Here is a 19,459-nt window from a genome sequence, read left to right on the forward strand (position 1 = left end):
GTCGCTTGTTTTTCACCGAATGTCATTTGCATATTTGTATTTAAAATCTGCAAACTTAATTGATTCCGTTTCAAGGAAATCCAAATGTAGCCAATTTCAACCTGAATTTTCTCAACATTACAATGCCTTATCGTCTTTCTATTTTGCATTACACGGATTTACACCGAGCAAATTATTCAAAACCATAACAGGTTCGTGCTTGGTACAATATCAATTTCCATAGTTACGGTTTATTACTTTGACAATTCTAATTATTGTAAAACATGGTGGCCGGATTAGACAACTCTATTGAGTTATGACGCACGCCATTGTAATAAAGCCAATGGCTCGGATTAAATGTACCAGAGAGAAATCGCAACTACACCAAATGCTATTTCTGAATAAAAAGATCTTTGTTTATACATCGGAACTGATGATCGATGTTGCGCAATCGATAAATGGAAACAAAGGCGCTGCCCGGTCGGACCGTCTCGAGCGGCTATAATCGATTGGACTCGCAGCAGTCTTGGTGCTTTTTGTCCGCTTGCCATCGAAATGCTTGACCGAACATCTGAAGAGTTCATTTACGTTACAATAATGGTAACAAAAAATATCATACCTGAGAAAATATTGCGAGTCGTGATGAATGACCTCCGGTTTGGATGAAATATTTCAAGGTCCGGAGTGTCTCAAACGATGCTTATGAGAATTTAACAAAAGCAAATATTGCTTAGTAGTCCAATTTAGTGATGGACTAATAGAAACATGGAAGCCAAGCTCTAACTAAATTGCCACATCACTCAAAATATAAACGAGAAATGGTTTCGCAAATATCAAAACTATATCATAATAAACATTTCGAAATTGGACTGCACGATAGCATTTAATTTATCAACCTTTGTCTACGACATACGTCAAGCTGTCAGGACGCGTTCGATTTTCGCTGTAACCTTTGACCTTTGGGCCCAAGTCACGACCAACCTTGGGTGTTGGATATGGGGTCTGAGAGACCAGTATGATATCTGCTAGTCTTTCTAAACGTGACTAGACCGCGGCCTTCGTACGCCGCTCCCTTTTAGATTTGCGATATAGATCTGACGCTCTTATTTATGCCTCGCTTTTGTGGCTACGAGTATTTGTATATGTATGTTGTGGGAATTAGGCGCTTGCGTTGTGATTATGATTCTTCATTTTTTCAAAGTTCTTGAAGAAAATTCGAATTATTATCTTCCTTATTTCATCCTCACCATCAGACACACCTCTGAAAGTGTAATTTGATCAATAAAGTATTTAAATCACCTTCATTGAAATTATACTTTAATAATGTCTTCCTACAGTTAAATTAGTGATATCAAATAATTAATCTTATTGAATGCAATGATGTCTTCATTATAATTGGCATGCGGAAATTACACCAGCAATCTATACATATAATAAAATCGTAGAAAAGTGCTGTCTGTACATTGAAAATAAAAATAAAAAAAATAGCAGGGGTTATTGTTATGTCGATGTCGAACCCAAAAATGTAATTAACTTTTTTTTGTCTGTTTGTCTGTTTGTCTGTTTGTCTGTTTGTCTGTTTGTCTGTTTGTCTGTTCGTCTGTGCGCGCTAATCTCAGAAACGGCTGATCCGAGTTGGATGCGGTTTTCACGAATATATTGTGGGATGCTTAAATTTACATTTAGTGTTTGTTTCATGTCAATCGGTTCATAAATAAAAAAGTTATGTCAAATTAAAGAATCACGTCGAACATTCTATGCTTATACCATTAATCTCTGCAACTATTTGACGGATTTGGTTGAAATTTGGTACAGATATAGTTTAGAACCTTAGAAAGGACATAGGATTTTTTATTTCAAAAATCGAAAAATAAAAATCTATATCTATATCTATATCTATCTGCCTATATCTATATCTACACATATAATAAAATCGTAGAAAAGTGCTGTCTGTACATTGAAAATAAAAATAAAAAAAATAGCAGGGGTTATTGTTATGTCGATGTCGAACCCAAAAATGTAATTAACTTTTTTTTGTCTGTTTGTCTGTTTGTCTGTTTGTCTGTTTGTCTGTTTGTCTGTTTGTCTGTTTGTCTGTTTGTCTGTTTGTCTGTTCGTCTGTGCGCGCTAATCTCAGAAACGGCTGATCCGAGTTGGATGCGGTTTTCACGAATATATTGTGGGATGCTTAAATTTACATTTAGTGTTTGTTTCATGTCAATCGGTTCATAAATAAAAAAGTTGTGTCAAATTAAAGAATCACGTCGAACATTCTATGCTTATACCATTAATCTCCGCAACTATTTGACGGATTTGGTTGAAATTTGGTACAGATATAGTTTAGAACCTTAGAAAGGACATAGATATATTTTTATTTCAAAAATCAAAAAATAAAAATAAGAAATAAATTATTTATAAATAATTCTATGTCGATCGTTACACGACTTCGGTTCATGTTATTGTTTTAATTTATCGAAAAAAGTAAATAAATAGTAAAAAGGTATGAAAAAAATAATATCAATATAATAAAACATTTAGTACAAAGAAAATGCTCTAACGGAGTATAGATAATTCTATGTCGATCGTTACACGACTTCGGTTCATGTTATTGTTTTAATTCATCGAAAAAAAGTAAATAAATAGTAAAAAGGTATGAAAAAAATAATATCAATATAATTAAACTTTTAGTACAAAGAAAATGCCCGAACGGAGTATAAATAAATAATCCAAGTTGTCTTTATCCTCGATAGATGGCGTTGGGATCGAAATAGATCGCGCTATGGTTTCGTTACATTCATTTGGTTGGGTATCGGCCGAGCGCTTCGGTACTATCGTAGAAAAAGTGTATTATCAGTCGTATGATTATTTGTCAGTAGTGGTCCTGCTGTTTCGTATATTCTAAATTGGTTTCGTTGTATTTGTCAATTAATAAGTTTATTTGTTGGGTTTTCCTGGTTTTTTGGTTAAACTATTTAACGTAGGTTTAGTTTGATATCAATTATTAGTAGTTACTGTAGTTAGTTTTTTTAATAAAATTGTAAGTCTAATTTATAAATTAATTAGATTAGATTTAAGTCGTTTCTTTTAAATTATTTAGTTTAAGCTTGGTTATTATAGCATAGAGGATAGGTTGTAATATAGTTTCTTTTTTAATTGTTATAAATTCGTAATTCGTAGCTTTCTTTAGTTTTAAGTTAGTTTAAGTCAGTTTTTAAACTATTTTTTCAATGCCCTAAGTGAGTATACATCTATTAAATTCAAACGCAGAGACTTATAATAAATCTGTAGAGAGGTCAATTCTGTACATGAAATATATTTCCAAAATAACTATCAGCGGGTGATTAGTGATCGATACTGACGCTAAAAATGCAATCAGAAAAATTTTTGTCTGTCTGTCTGTCTGTCTGTCTGTATATTCTTTATAGAAATAAAAACCACTCGACAGATTTCAACGAAACTTGGTACAATTGTTCTTCATACTCCTGGGCAGGTTATAGTATACTTTTCATCACGCTACGATCAATAGGAGCAGAGCAGTGAAGGGAAATGTAGGGAAAACAGGAGAACTTACTCCATTTTTTTAGCTTCCGTCGCGTGTGCAGCCTTAATGGTTAAAGCTACACAGAAATTATGTATGACGGAAATGTTCTCCTTAAAATTGTTTAAAAAATATTCCACGACAGCAAATGTCTATCTTTTATAGTTGACTCACAATAACACGTATAACTCCCGATAGCTTAGCAGTTCGGAGCTTTCTGATTATATTTGTCTACCTATTCTTACGTTTATAGCACCCATTTATCCTTAATTAAAAAATGTTCACATTATTACCTATTTAATAAAAAAGAATCATAGAAATCGGTACAGAAACACCAAAGACATACATGAATTACCATAATATTAAGTAGGTAAAAGCGTAGGTACTTTTATTAATTATAGGTATAGGTATTATTAATTATAGTAGTTATAGGTATTTAGGTTTATCTATACATATACATATAATAAATCTGTAGAAGGGTCAATTCTGTACATTGAAAATATTGAAAAAAATAATAGCAGGGGGTGTTACTGGATCGATACCAAACCCAAATATGTGATTATTTTTTTTTTGTCTGTCCGTCTGTCTGTCTATCTGTATGTTCAGGCATCACGTGAAAACTAACGGTTCGATTTCGATGAAACTTGGTATAATTATACCTTATTATCCTGGGCATAAAATAGGATACTTTTTATCCTGGAAAAATACGTAGAAAAAAACTTAATTTTTCACTTTTATACTACAGAACGCAAGCTCAACAGCAGTAGAGGGATACCCTTAATTATTATGGGGCTCACCGTATTTGGCTCCAATAGATATTTATAAAATGTCATTATTAGAGTTACTCAAAATGGAGAAATATAACATCCACGCGAAGACCGACATCCACGCGGACGGAGTCGCGGGCGGAAGCTAGTTATACCAATAAAAATATGATCACTTCAAAGAAACACGATGAACGAACACCTCAGTTATGTGTAGCATAAAATCTAGTTTCCCATTATAATAGTCACAAACAACGTAAAATATCTATGCGAGCCATTACAAAGACAATTAAATATGTATCCGTGATGATATTGTACTGTTATCTCCTGCACTGTGACAATTATTGCTAAGACCGGCTTCGTTACGATTATGATACCTTGCATACGTCCTGAGCAATAAAAGATTATTACTTTTTATAACACGATGCAATTATATTTATTATTTAATAGCTCCACTTGACACAGTATCGCTTGCAACCAGTATTGCAACCATTCTAACTTGACCTCTTCAAATCTCGCAGAGTTCTCTATAAATATGTATGTGATTTACCTAGTCCTCTTCATACTTAGTAATTTTACTACGTATTTATTGTAAATAGCATTTAACACGCCCATTAAACCTGTGATTAAGAATTCAGTTTTGAAATTATTTACTTAATGTGTCCTATGACCTTCAGGTAGGTAACTTGCTCGTTTTAAACAAATGATTATGTATGTGAGTACATATGAGCATACATATTAATGCACATTAGTTAGTTCCATTATTATATTGGAGCTGGTGGAAAACACAATGCGTGAGTTTCCCACACGCGATCGTTCACGAACAATTAAAACTATAGTCGTGTTTAAGAAAATAATTGTCTTATTCTAGAATATGTATTATCATAATATGACCGCGCGGAAATACTTGAAATTAAAAAATCCTACAATGGTATGTCTCCTAAACCATTTGACAAGGTCAATGTCCATTCGTTGTGTAATAAACCCCTTATCGTAAGTAATTTGCATGTAACGATCCCGTCGTATTAGGCGTGCGGGCCATGTTAACCGCCTGTCGTAAATTCTTCCACCGAGACATAAAAGACGACAGCAAAAAACATCGACCTTGGTACTCGACGTAACCAAGAGATCCCTTCGCGAATTACATTAGTAACGCTCCAAGGGTCCACACACAAAAAGCCGTTTACTTCAACGTCCATACATTTGAATATAATCCTTCTAAATGCAGAAGTTGCTACCTCTTCTGAACTAGAAGCTGTCATTACAGTAACCCACCACAAAACGGAAGGACCATCCTATATTTTGGCGTGTAATCTTTCGTCGTGCTCAGAGTTCTGAAGGTCTTCCGCGTATTTAGCGCCGTGTAATTATTCCCATTGTGTGTGCTATCTAATTTCAGCATGGGCGTTTAATGGATCACTGATTACTGCCTCTGCGTCTACCGTACGATTCGTTGTGGCCTCAGAATGCGGAAAGAGCAATACGTTGTGTTGCTGCAAATCCATTTTCCAAACCTTGAACTTAACGTTTCGTAAGCCATTGTGTCTTTGATATAGCAACCAAATAACAATTGAGACCGTTTTAGGTTTGCCTAATAATATACTCGTGACAGATCGGAAGAGAAACCGCGAAATAAACAGATTCCCTGCTGGGCCTTTTAGGTGAATTTTTCACGGCGGTTTCTCTCATTAGTGTCGTCGATTTTTTAAATAGGTTTCGTTGTATCTGTACCACTAACAACGTTCGTTAAGAATGCGAACCGCTTCCGCCATAGAGTTATAACAAAATTATAAAACAAATAACTCATACTGACTTGGATGAAAAATCAGTTTTAGTTTTAATGGTGGGCAACAGTTTAGGATTAACAAGGGGGGATGTTGTGAATGGTGTGGACACCTTATTAAAATCAAATAGTGGGAAAATAATTGTGTGTGCTTTCCCATATTCAAATACACTTTCTTCTTCAAAGAATAAGTACATAGGTGTACTCAATAACATACTACACAAAATGACATGTCAAAATGACAGACTTTTATTTTTTGATACTAATAAATTTATTAGTAATCTTATATTTAACAAGAAAGGTATACATCTTTCAAAAAAATGTAGACAGAAAATTGCTATACTTATAGCAAATAATATTAACACTGTTATAACTAATATAACAGATAGTAGTTGTAGTGACAAATCTGTGCTGTCTAGAGTGTCTAACAGCACAGAGACACTAGGTTTAAACTAGATTATAAGACAACAGAAGGTACCTTTATAAATCATATGAATGATAAGGTAAATTCTGGCAGTATAAAACTATTTCAAAATAATTATACACAGGAGCAGCACAACCTTAAATTATTTTATATTAACATTCAAGGCTGTTCCTCAAAAATCTTAGAATTAGAGCTGTTTTTAGAAAAAACTAAGTTTGATTTAATTTGTCTATCAGAGCATTGGTTAAAGGAGGACCAACTAACATCTTTAAATCTAGAAAACTACAATGTAATTAGCAATTTCAGTAGAAAACAAATATTACATGGTGGGTCCTTAATATTAGTTAAAAATAGTATTAAATCTAAAGAAAGGAAAGACATTGTAGCACTGTCAGTTGAACACACCATTGAGTTGTCCTGTGTTGAGCTGGATAGACATGTTGTAGTTTGTGTTTATAGACCACCTAATTATCAGAATCTTCCTTTATTTGATTCTGTCATGGAGGATGTTTTAAGAAAGGTTTCTACTAGTCACAAGTCAATAATTGTTTGTGGCGATTTCAATATTAATTTATTAGAAAATAGTACAAGCAGTATGGAATTGTTAAATTTGTTTGGATCATTTAATTTAAAAAATGTTTTTTTAGAACCAACTAGAATAACATCCTCGACCGCCACCTGCATTGATAATGTTTTTTGTAATTGTGATTACAAAGAAAAACATATTATAAATAGCTTGCCATCCGACCACTGTGGACTGATGGTTGCGTATAGCTCTTATTTACCTTTGCTGAAAACTCAAATAAGATTTAGACAAACTACATTTAGAAATTTGGAGAAATTAAACAATTCTTTAGCCAGTAAATTAAGTATAATAACATTTGATATTAGTAATGTGAATAAGTTGTACAACGATTTCTTTGAACTATTAAACAAGGAATTTAACAATATTTTGCCACTCAAAAATAAAGATATTCATACCAAATTTGTATTTAGCGATTGGGCTACTGTAGGTATTCGAAAGAGTAGAAATAAACTTTTTGATCTTTATGGCATGAAACCATATAATAACGACCCCCATTTTCAACAATATGTAACATCGTACTCAAAGACTTTTAGATTAGTGTGCAAAGCCGCAAAACGTCTTTATATCAGCAATAAAATAAAATCAGCTGATGACAAAATAAAGACAACTTGGAAAATTATACAAAATGAGACTGGTAGGAAAAAAATACATAATTCAGAAATTAAATTAAGATCTGAAATTGGACAAATTTCTTCAAAATGTGATGTAGCACAGGAGTTTGAAAATTTTTTTACTAATATTCCTATTAAAATAACTAGAGATTTAAATTCTTCAGCTACACTCTCAGCTAGTTTGCTTAAAAAAAATGTAAAATCATGTCAACATGACTTTATTTTTCAATATACGAATCCTCTAGAGATCGTAAAGGTCTTTAAAGAAATTAAAATAAAATCAACTGAAGATCTTTGGGGACTATCAGTGAAAGTCTGCAAAACAATTATTCAAACTATAGCGCCCTATCTGGCTATGATTTTTAATAAAAGTATAGATGACGGTGTTTTTCCTGACCTTATGAAATATAGCAAGGTTATCCCACTATTTAAAAGCGGTGAAACCACAGAACCTAATAATTATAGGCCTGTATCTATTTTGCCGGTCCTTAGCAAAGTGTTTGAAAAGTTGATGCTGTCTCAGATGCTTCATCATTTTAATAAAAACTCCATCTTCCATCATCAGCAGTATGGTTTCACTAAAGGTCGTTGTACAACTGACGCCGGTGTTACTTTAATGAAAGAAATATTTGGTGCCTGGGAGGAAGCACAGGATGCCATAGGTGTTTTTTGTGACCTCTCAAAAGCATTTGATTGCGTTGACCACGAGACACTTTTGCTGAAATTAAATCATTACGGGATTAGAAACACTGCGCTCCGTCTATTAAAATCATATCTAGGAGATAGGCAGCTAAAAGTTCATATTAACGGTGTTAATTCACAAGGGTCTGAGATAAAAATGGGCGTTCCTCAAGGTTCAATATTGGGTCCTTTCCTCTTTTTAGTGTACATAAACGATTTGCCACTCATATTCGAAAATGAACCAAAAATGGTTCTGTTTGCAGATGATACATCACTGATTTTTAAAATAGGTCGACGTACGAATAATTTTGACGACGTGAACAGCTCCATTCTTCGAGTCTATGAGTGGTTTACTATTAATAACTTGGCGCTTAATGAGAGAAAAACCAAATGTGTTAAATTTTGCTTGCCAAACGTACAAAATAACGAATGTTATGTTGCTTTGAACGGACAAAAGTTGGAATTTGTTAAGGAGACTGTATTTTTGGGTATCACATTAGATGACAGATTGCAATGGGGGCCCCATATAAAAGCACTTTCGGGGAGACTAAGCTCAGCTGCTTATGCAGTTAGACAGATTAGGCAGCTGACGGATGTAGGTACGGCAAGGCTTGTTTATTTTAGTTATTTTCACAGCATAATGTCTTACGGCATTTTGCTGTGGGGGCGAGCTGCGGATGTAGAATCAATTTTTGTTTTGCAAAAGCGAGCTATTCGAGCAATATATAACTTGCCCCGTCGCGAATCTTTGAGAGAACTATTTAAAACTATAAACATTCTTACAGTGCCTTCTCAATTCATTTACGAAAATATTATGTACGTGAGAAAAAATCAACAATTGTTTGAAAAAAGAAGCGACAGACACAATTTTAATACGAGAGGTAAAAATAAGTTAGCTATACCGCAATTCCGATTGTCCAAAGTGCAGAAATCCTTCATGGGATTTTGTGTTAAGTGTTACAATAAACTACCAACCACCATACTGAATCTGAACGAGAAAAAATTTAAATCTTGTATAAAGCGTGAACTGTGTAAACAGGCATATTATAAACTGTCAGATTATATTGAAGATAAAAATGTGTGGCAGCATGTTGGTCCGGCTCCACTGGACACTCGCTCACACTAGACAATGCTCTAATACGATCACTAGTTACACGTTAAATTAAAGTAGTAATTTATTCCAATGTAGTCTAGGGATCCTGTGGCATCAAGCAGTTATTTATTATTTTTTTATTTGAAAAATTAAATTAAAGATTATTTTTTATTTGTATAGAAGCATTATTTCAAAATTGTAAGTGTACATATGTGGGCACTATGTTTGAAACAACCCGCTTTTTTAATTTATATTCTTTACAAATTGGTTTTATTGTCCCATAGTTCTGACGTCGTATTGTCGTTACATTGTTCCTACATATATAGACAATAGGTAAATGATCAAATAATGTATCAGAGATATTGTAAAAAACATTTTTTGAAAAGAGTAACGATGGAGTTTCTTGCTCGTTCTTCTCCATTCGAAGCAACACTTTGGAACGAGCGCCTAGCTTCACTGACAGACAGACTGACGGACAATTCAATTTGACGTTTCAAAAGTGCCTAATTTAGGATTAATTGAAATAAATGCTTTGACTTTTGACATATGGCCGGCGGCGGCGGCGCAGCGTCCGCTTTACGACGCATGCGTGCTGTCGCGGTTACACTTTGTTGGTTTTTATCTAAACACACCACTGTAACCAGGACCCTTTTAACTGGACCACACGTCGCGTTCTCTGGAAGTTGATTCCACCCTGCTCCAGATCACCTGTTTACATACATACCATCGGCAACTCCTCTGTGTGGTCTGTACTCGAAAGGCGTCGACCCAAACGTTTTGATGCGCCCTTCCTCATGTTTGTACACTGAATATATCGTTCTTAAAACATGTTTATTCAACCCCATATGTTAACGGACACTATAAATAAACGTGAAACTGACCGTAACCGGTCCAAGTTTCTTAACATCTAGCGCTACAATTTGTCCTTGAGTAATTGGTCGTAAAACACTTTTTCTTTTTTTTTTCAGGTAAGGAACTTTATTGAGCCACACACGACACCTGTCAGACGAGCCCCGGGCGGAGGTACCGACTATGGTGAATAAATTAACTATTTAACACTGCCTTGATGTTTAGAAAGGCCCCCGTCGCGATTAAAGTTCTTTTTATATCGATATTCACTGCATTGACAAAATAATTCCACTTGAATGCGTCCATTTTATGGTTACGTTACTCCATTTCTTAGAAAAGACCCAATTGAATAAAATGGAGGCTTAATGTCCAACAATAAACGAAATAAATTACGAAATGATTTAGATATCTCTAAAATCGATATGTAAATAATGCACGATTACGATCTTTATCTGAATTTTATTTAGGAAGTATATTAATTTTGTATTTTGTCAATAGCGAGCGACCTTCGTTCGCCAGTTTATTCGTGACCAGTAATCAATTTTTATCCAATCATTAGTCAAACTTGTCAGAAACCAGCCATTTTGTAATGACTTTACACATAACGCTTTTTTCATTGCTAACCTTTTGACTTGTATTATTCGGCATTCTAACAATATTTGTATTGTAATATCAATAGTATCTCTGTGATCTATGGTACCTGTACCAGTAACAATGATATAAACATTAGAGTCATTATCCTTGACCCGATCTCCTAACACCTGTCTCGCATCCTTCCTAGTCGGACGTACGCTTGCACATGAAACAATAGGCCCTAATGCCGCTGTGCCTCGAACAATAGCTTCTAATTCGACCCTACACCATGCAGGCTGATGTAGGCCTATTGTATATTTGAGATTTGTTCTATGCTATCCGAATTAAATTCGAAAAGTAATGTCTATTTGAAAATCTTTAAACAATTGTTCAGGGTCTAAAAGTATTCAAGGTTCCGCATCGTACATACCTTTAACTCAGAAAATCTTGATTCAATTTTAATACGGCTTTGTAAAGGTTGAAATCAGAAGTGTAACGCGGTTACACAGAAATGATTATGCATAAATTCAGAGTAATAAAAGATGGCCCATATATTCTCGGAATGAAATTTAAATTTTAAATGAGGTCGCCACTAATTACAGTGTCTTCCGAATTTCCTGGCCGTATATCCAGCGTGCTGTCAGATCGGAACGGCTAATTGGTAACCAATCACGGAGAAAGCCAGCGACGGGCAGTCTGCCGCTCCTCGATCATTCCGCGTCATATTTTGTCCCCATTCACGGCTGTGTCCCACTTCGGGAAACCATTGTCCAAAATGAAAGCAAACCAATTTTCATCTTCTGCAGTTTGCGGAGCCGGTTAATTAATGGTCATTAATCACAGTCACGACTAGCCCGTTTCAAATAAACTGCTACTTTTTGTCATGTTTTATTACCTTCGGTTTATTTTGATTTTGCACAGGTCTGCAATTTTTCACGGATTCTTCTGTTCTAAGTTCGCTTCCTTGATTCGGTTTCTTTATGGCATTTTTTACACTGAATTTTAGTTGACCTTATAAGCCAGTTACTTCTTCACATTTGGAAATAGCAAAGCATTAAGCTTGGCTTATTTCTTTGTGGCTGTCAAACTTGTGTGGTCCGCCACAATTTTTTCCAACAATTACTTGGTAAATTAATGGGTGTCATAACACAGCCTCAAAGGTCATTGGGCGGAATCCGACCCGGTCGCGGACACGAATGAAAATGATATCAAATGAAAGAGTATAAATTTACTTAACATTAGGTATCATTTTTTTTTTTTAATCCATGGGACAAAAAAGTTACAACCAAAAATAGACGAAATTAAGTCGCATCCTGTATATACTTCCCAAATCGCTTAATGAAGCTGAAAATTGGTATAGATGTTAACTACATGATTATAAACAAAATGTCAAAAATCCCTATCGATTTGACTTTTACCAAATGAAATATTCAAGGTCAAAAGGTCAAAATTACGGTTTTTTCTATTTTTCTTGAAAAGGGCAAGTTTTATCGTACAAATATGTTCAACAGAGTTGTAGATCATACAATTTTCCACAAAAATGGTTCATCGTTTTTACCCTTACGACTTTCCATTCGTAAGATATCGCGGTTTTAATGAAATAAAACATATTTTATATAATACTCGCGGGGTTTTACCTGCTGCTCGGCTCCTTTTAATTGTAGGTAGAATGATGTTTTATAGCTTATAACAAAATTCGATAAATGGACTAATTAACAAAAAAACAATTCGATTAGGACTACTAGTTCTTGAGATTATCGCGTTCTATAAATTCTTCAGCTTAAAAGATTAGTACTACTTTTCCGCAGTTTCAATCGATGCTCGCCTTCTATTAAGCATAGTGTAATATTTCATTAATTATAACCTTCCTCAATAAATGGACTATCAAACACAAAAGGAATAATTCGATTCAATGTTGTTGTTCTGGAGGTTTGCGCGTTCAAAGATACAAACTCTTTAGCCTATATACTAAGTTACTAAGTATTCCGGCGCTGTTTCAATCGCTCTGCTCAGTTCTTATAGACCATTATTATATTGTGTTGAGTAGTCCATTTATCCAGGAAGCTTATAGGCTATAAGACATTACGCTATGATGATATACTAGGAGCCGAGCAGCAAGTAAAACCGCGTGGGAGTGATACTTATATTTAAGACTAAAGAATTAGTTTGAATCTCTTAACGCGCTAATCTCCAGAACTACCACTGCGATTTTTTTGGGTTTTCGATTGTCTACTTATCGAGGAAGGTTAAGCTATAAAATATTACGCTACGGTCAACAGGGGCCGAGCAGCGAATGAAACCGAGCAGGAGTATTACTATTATTTGAAGTTGAAGAGTTTGTTTGAACGCACTAATGTCTAGAACTACGGGTTCGCACCAAATTATTATTTTTGTGTTGAATAAGTCAATTTATCGAGAAAGGCTATACGCTATAAAATATCTCGCTACAATTAATAGATGTTGAGTAGCAGATAAATCAGTTCGGAAGTAGTACCTACTAATATTTAAAGCAGAAGAGTTTGTTTGAACACGCTAATCTTAAGAACTATTGATCTGAATCGAATTATTCTTTTTGTGTTAAAGTTTGTTTAGGAGCCGTGCAGCAGGTAAAATCTCGTGAGAGATAGCGAGTCAAATTCATTGAGTTATGTAAACTATGATTTATTTATTTAAAACCGTGATATCTCACAAATGAAAAGTCGTAAGACTAAAAACGATAAACCATTTTTGTAGAAAATTGTATGATCTACAACTGTGTCGAACATATTTTAACGATAGAACTTACCGTTTTCGAGAAAAATTATAAAAACCGTAATGTTGACCTTTTAACCTTGAATATTTTTTTTACCAAAAGTGAGATCGATGGGGATTTTTGACAGTTTGTTTATAATGATGTACTTAACGCCTATGCCAATTTTCAGCTCTATGCGAATTATGTTAAGGATATTGATCACGCCGAATAAATAATTATGTAAAAGTTTATTTTTCTCCATACTCCCACATCCCACAAGAAAGCGACCCTTACCATGATAAACTAGACACATTTTATTCATATATCCTGATAATTTCATTTCTGTCCGCTGTGGGTTTTTTTCCCATACAATTTGCCCATTGACCTTTCGACTATATTTTATCATTTCCATCAAGAATACCGTTACGATGAATATATTTTTTCACATTGTCCCCGTAAATAAATCCGGTTGTATATGTTATTATCGTTCGGTCTGGTAACACCGTAATTTGGCCATAAGTCAGTTGTTAATCTGATGCAAATTGCGTCTTGTATCACGAAGTTTCGTTGACCGATATCGAACAAAATGGATGAGACGAGATTTGCATGCAACAAAGGCACACTAAGGAGATAAGCGTTCCGGACAATACTCTATTCAAATCACCTTTTGGTAATACCATTTTATCTGCAGTACTTAAGGCGTTGTGTTATGAGAACTGTTCACTTAACTAGTTAGACAAAACATATCCTCTTAAGGCAGGTATTTCCTATTTCTGTTGTGTAACCCGTAATCTGTTTGGAAATGATTTTTAATTCGTGTCCATTACCCTAATAGGTGTGATGTAAGTGGATGCTTCTTCATGTCAGTATAGCCATGTTCGTGCGTTCAATGTGCTTTGTTATGTATTGTTACGTAAATACAAAATAACTTTATTTTTTACTGTTTAATCTTTGAAAAAGAAATTGGTTTTTAATTTTAGAAATCCGTGATTGACGGATTCAGCGTTGGATTCATCAAGTCTGATTTTCTGCTAAAAGAAAATGCGTAACATTAAACTTGATTGTCAAAACAACTGCAAAGAAATTAGGTTCTGGTCCATCGTAATTGATTTGAATCGATCCAATAAAATCAAAGAGAAATCCAATTCATATTTTTTTATATTCAAATTGTAACTTGATCTTTGCAGAAATGAGCGGCATTCGTTCATTTTTGATCGGTTTCACTTGTAAAAAAAAGTTTTGCAATCGTCGAAGTGTAAATGCGTTGGGCGCCCGAATGATCGTGACAATTACAAAAACCACCAGATCCCGCGAAAGGTGTTATATAATGCCGAACTCTTTTTAAGCGTTTTCATGCTTTCTAATTAATTGCATAATTTACACTGTCAGTAATTGGCGCAGAACTGCACTTAGGCAAATAACCGTTGCAGTAATAACCCAGTAGTTTATCCTTAGATACATTTTTTATAAGGCAATTAGCAGACGGACAGAAGTCGGACGTCAAATGTGAAAACATATCAACCTACATACATGCAACATCCTGATACGGACAGCCAGATATTATATAGGCGGAATGTTCATTTAATTCTCAAAAAGGTCTATAGGACTTTCTGTTACATATCTTTGTAGTTAGTGAAGAATTTACAGCCATGTAAATTCCCATCTGTGTCGAGCAAATATTTTTATTCGTCTGCGAACTAGATACATTCAATCCACTAACCTTGTTATGGGAATCCGCCGGCTTGTTTCATTACCTCTCGATTAAAATCAACTAACCATTAAACACAATCGATCCGAGTATCGTTGTGTGTTTACTGGTCGTTTTTTTCTCCAAACAAATGATATCGATTATTTTGTCGGCGAGTCATTTGTGCGTGATTAAAAAATTTTAATGTTTGTATTGGGCACATCCACGATAAATTGATGATGTCATCTACCATGTATATGCGAGTTTTAATTATTCGATTAATTTAATCGATTGTTCAGAAAAAAGTAATATCGAGATAACTTAAATCTCTGTTTGCTGATAGAGATTAAGTTAGAGAGAGTCTGTATAATAAAAGATGTTTGCGTGGCATTTTAATTGGAACAAGTTTACGCATTGGACATTAAATATATGATGTCTAGTCGTTTGTTTCTCCACATTCCACAAACGTACGTTTCAGACATAAAAGTTAGCGAAGCAATAAACGCGATAAAATTCCGCGACTAATGGCCACTCTCGGCCGGAGACAATAACGAGAAGTGCTGTATTATTCTCTCTGCTTATCCCTCATGTCGTGAGTGCAGATTGCAATTTTCCATCTGTCACCGTTTTATTTGTGCGTCAGTTTTGATGGCTCGTTGCGTAGAGCAAATGTGATGCGCGGTGAAGCCGCGCGTCCAATTGATGCCGCCCACGCAACGCGCTGCACTCCCATCTCATACCAATTTGTTTTTAATCGCAGTTTAATACAATCCAACAAGCATTTAACTTAGATATTAATGTATGCAAATAACAAACCGTCTTCCTAAATATTACTGACATTGACATACTAGTGACATACATAACATACATGTCAATAACACAGTAATTATTTGAAACTTTCATGGTCATTGTAAATTGGATTTCTAATATTAACCAGAAACTAATTCTGTAGAACCTTAAGTGTCATTAGTCTTAAATTAATGCTTTGCTCGTTTTAAAAAGGTCAAGCAGAAATGACGAGAAATACATTGTTGGGAGGCACGCACGTGTTAATGTATTTAGACTTATAGCAATAAAATAAATTGTCGTACGTGATTATTGTATAGTTGTTGAGCCTAATACGTCTTAAGCTCATATTTATTAAGCATCGATCATATTCACTAATACTAATGGATCATTGTTGAAGTGTAACCCAATATTTTGAGAGCAGATTAAATAACCTGCATACATAGTCGCGACATTCAATAGGTATAATATCTCTAGCATTGAAGTAACATTAATAATGTAAGAACATCAATAATTATGATAATACGATTGTATTACAGATACAAGTTACTAATTACAAGCATGTCGTCTCCACATTACCATACATTACGGAACATAAGACCATAGATAATGTTAACATCATTCATATGACAAAAATGACAAACTCATTACACTATGTACCTGTAATAATGTGCACCTCATTAGGGTCAGGGCATGGATAAACAAAGTTCGTCGCATGATCGATGTGCTGCATAACGGGCCGCGTCCGGTGTCACTGGCGATGCGCACACGCATTGTATGCGAGTGACGCTGACGGCTCAATACAGAGTGCGAAATGATGCTATTATGTTTGGAATTGCTCGTAGTACTTTAGTGGCAGCTGTAATTATATACTTTGTGTATGTATTTGTAAAGCCATACTTTGTTTAGAAATGTTGGTGGCTTATTTTAATACTTTTTTAAGAAAAAATATATTCTACAAAATGTAGTGCGTGGTTTTTAGTTAATTTAGTTATGCCTCAACCAATGTGGGCCTTTCTACTATTATTTTCCTTCTGATAGTAAAGAGATAAAGGTAGATGCTCTCTAAAGAAGTCATAGGAGGCGTGCAATATTAAAACCACTAATAAGAGTATAACAGCACTCCCAACCAACTTTACCTCAATATCATATCAACAAAATCTCTCGTACTTACGTTAATGAATAGATTTCGACTCCTGTGCAGTTGTTCCGTCTGTTCTGTAGATGTGGTTGCACCGTTAAAGGTTGCGTCCGCGCCGACCTCGCTTGTTTAATTAAGTTTTATTTACTCAACAACATAACTCTGCTCTGTTGATACACTCGGCTTGTTTACCAGTTTTCTCTTTTGTAGACAAAGATAAGTCGTACACCTATTGGATGGCATTAAAGGTTAAGTTTGCATTTGTATGTCCTGTCTATTGAAACATGTTGTAACACATTCTTCTTGATTACGACTAGATAGGTTCATTTCATTTCGTGCTAGGTTATCTACTGTTAGGAAAAGGTGTACCAAGGTACGTAGCTGTTTTCTTAATAATATTTTTATTTTAAATAGACATTTTTCACTTGACTCACGTCACCTAAATATACTGAGAAAAGCTCTACTAGTTTCGAGTTACATAGGGACTCTTCCTCATGAACAGCGTGTGCGGACGCGGCTACGTCTCGCGCAGCCTACTTTAGTAGAGTTTTTGTTAATATATTTACGGGAGTAAACAGTTATTTCACGATAATTATTATAAAAACTGAATGAATTGAAAATTGTTAAGTTCATATTAGTAATAACTAGTCTTAACATCTCACATAAATCCAGACTAAGATTAAAGTTTACCTGTAACTGTAAACATAATCCCTATTCCTTCTCGGGTAGGAACTATTGATATAAGAGTTCAGTGACCCTAAGCAACAGCCAGCAATAAGTCACTACAGACAAGCATATTTTATTGTATTGTATTCCTTCCCTTTTCAGCTCTGTGATTAATAGCAGGACCGAGAATAAATTAGACCAACTCTGACTATGAACTAACGACTACTGGCTCATTTCCGACATTACTAATTACTGACCCTTCAATGCTTTTAGTTATTGCTTTTTGTATTGAGTTACTGGACACAATGGACCAATGGTCTTTAAAATGGTGGTTGAGGTTGGTCGTAGAAGGCAGGGATCTTGTGATCCTGACCGGCCGCGGACGACGTAAAGGTTAACGGGGCTCCAGCTCGAAGCAGGAGTAGGAACGTTTTTAGTCTGTAAATCTCAATCAGGTCAGAATGACGAAGGTGCGCCATGGAAGAGATGACGCTTCGGATGATTATACTAAGATAATGGGATTCCGATAATTCAGCCAAAGTATTTGTACTTGTATGCGGTGTCTGATAATTCGTCTGCCTCATATCATACTCGACTTGTAATTAACTTAATGAATGGACTAATAATAACCGTCTTAATCAAAGATTAATCGCTAAGCTCTTACCCATGTGCGTCATAATACCCGATTATCAAACCTATGTTCTATTTTTATGTCAACATCCGCTGATAGAGTTGTGTAGTATGTAATATTTTTGTTTTTACAAATAACTATCGAGTGTAATTGTCCATATAAAGTAATATAACGTCTAGAATTGGTGTGTGTCTTCCATTTCGGACGTGTTCTTGTCGTTCTTATTCCATCCAACTTGTTTGGGTCCATAGAAACTCCTATCTATGCCTTCATATACATTCATCATAATTGAAATCCATCTATTATTTATTTGCCTATTTTCTTCCTTTCTATACTCATAGGTATCATCATCATCTTCAGCCGGAAGACGTCCACGGTTGAATAAAGGCCCCCCTTTAGTCTTCCACGTTAAGTTTTAAAACACCATTAAATATTTTGACTTCAACACAGCTTATAAGTTTGACCCAGAGTTGAGATCACGACCGAGGCTGTCAATAAATCCCAATTATATCCATTATATAGCAATTATTTCCTTCTCATTAGTCATATTGTTACCTTCAACACAGGCAAAGGTTGACGTAAATGTTTTCAATAAAAAGTAAAAAGTGATAATTTCATTTACATCTCATATGGCAACGGCCATTATCATTCAACGAAATGAGACAGCTACCACACAATTATTGCTGGCTTTAAGTGTAGTGTCATGATATTATAAATTACTGTTTGTATCACTTAACTTTATAGCATTCAGTGTAAAATGTATGATGTTAAAGAGTTTTTTATGTGTTATTTTTGATTCCTGCGTTGCTATTAAAGTTTTTTTGGGATTATTTTGGTGTGTCAGGACATCCTGAATGTATAATACCTACGTTTAAAATGTAATAATAAAGTACCTATAATGTAGTGTAATGTTATATTTCTAAAACTATTGTTATG

The 19,459-nt window shown here is 34.7% G+C and overlaps 1 protein-coding gene across 4 annotated transcripts in view; it reads left to right on the forward strand.

The window, feature by feature from the left end:
- LOC118266615 (death-associated protein kinase related) overlaps window positions 1-19,459 on the forward strand; it is a 162,439-nt gene that overhangs the window by 89,488 nt on the left and 53,492 nt on the right. The window lies entirely within an intron of this gene.

Source organism: Spodoptera frugiperda, chromosome 23, assembly GCF_023101765.2.
Source record: "Spodoptera frugiperda isolate SF20-4 chromosome 23, AGI-APGP_CSIRO_Sfru_2.0, whole genome shotgun sequence".
NCBI lineage: Eukaryota > Metazoa > Arthropoda > Insecta > Lepidoptera > Noctuidae > Spodoptera > Spodoptera frugiperda.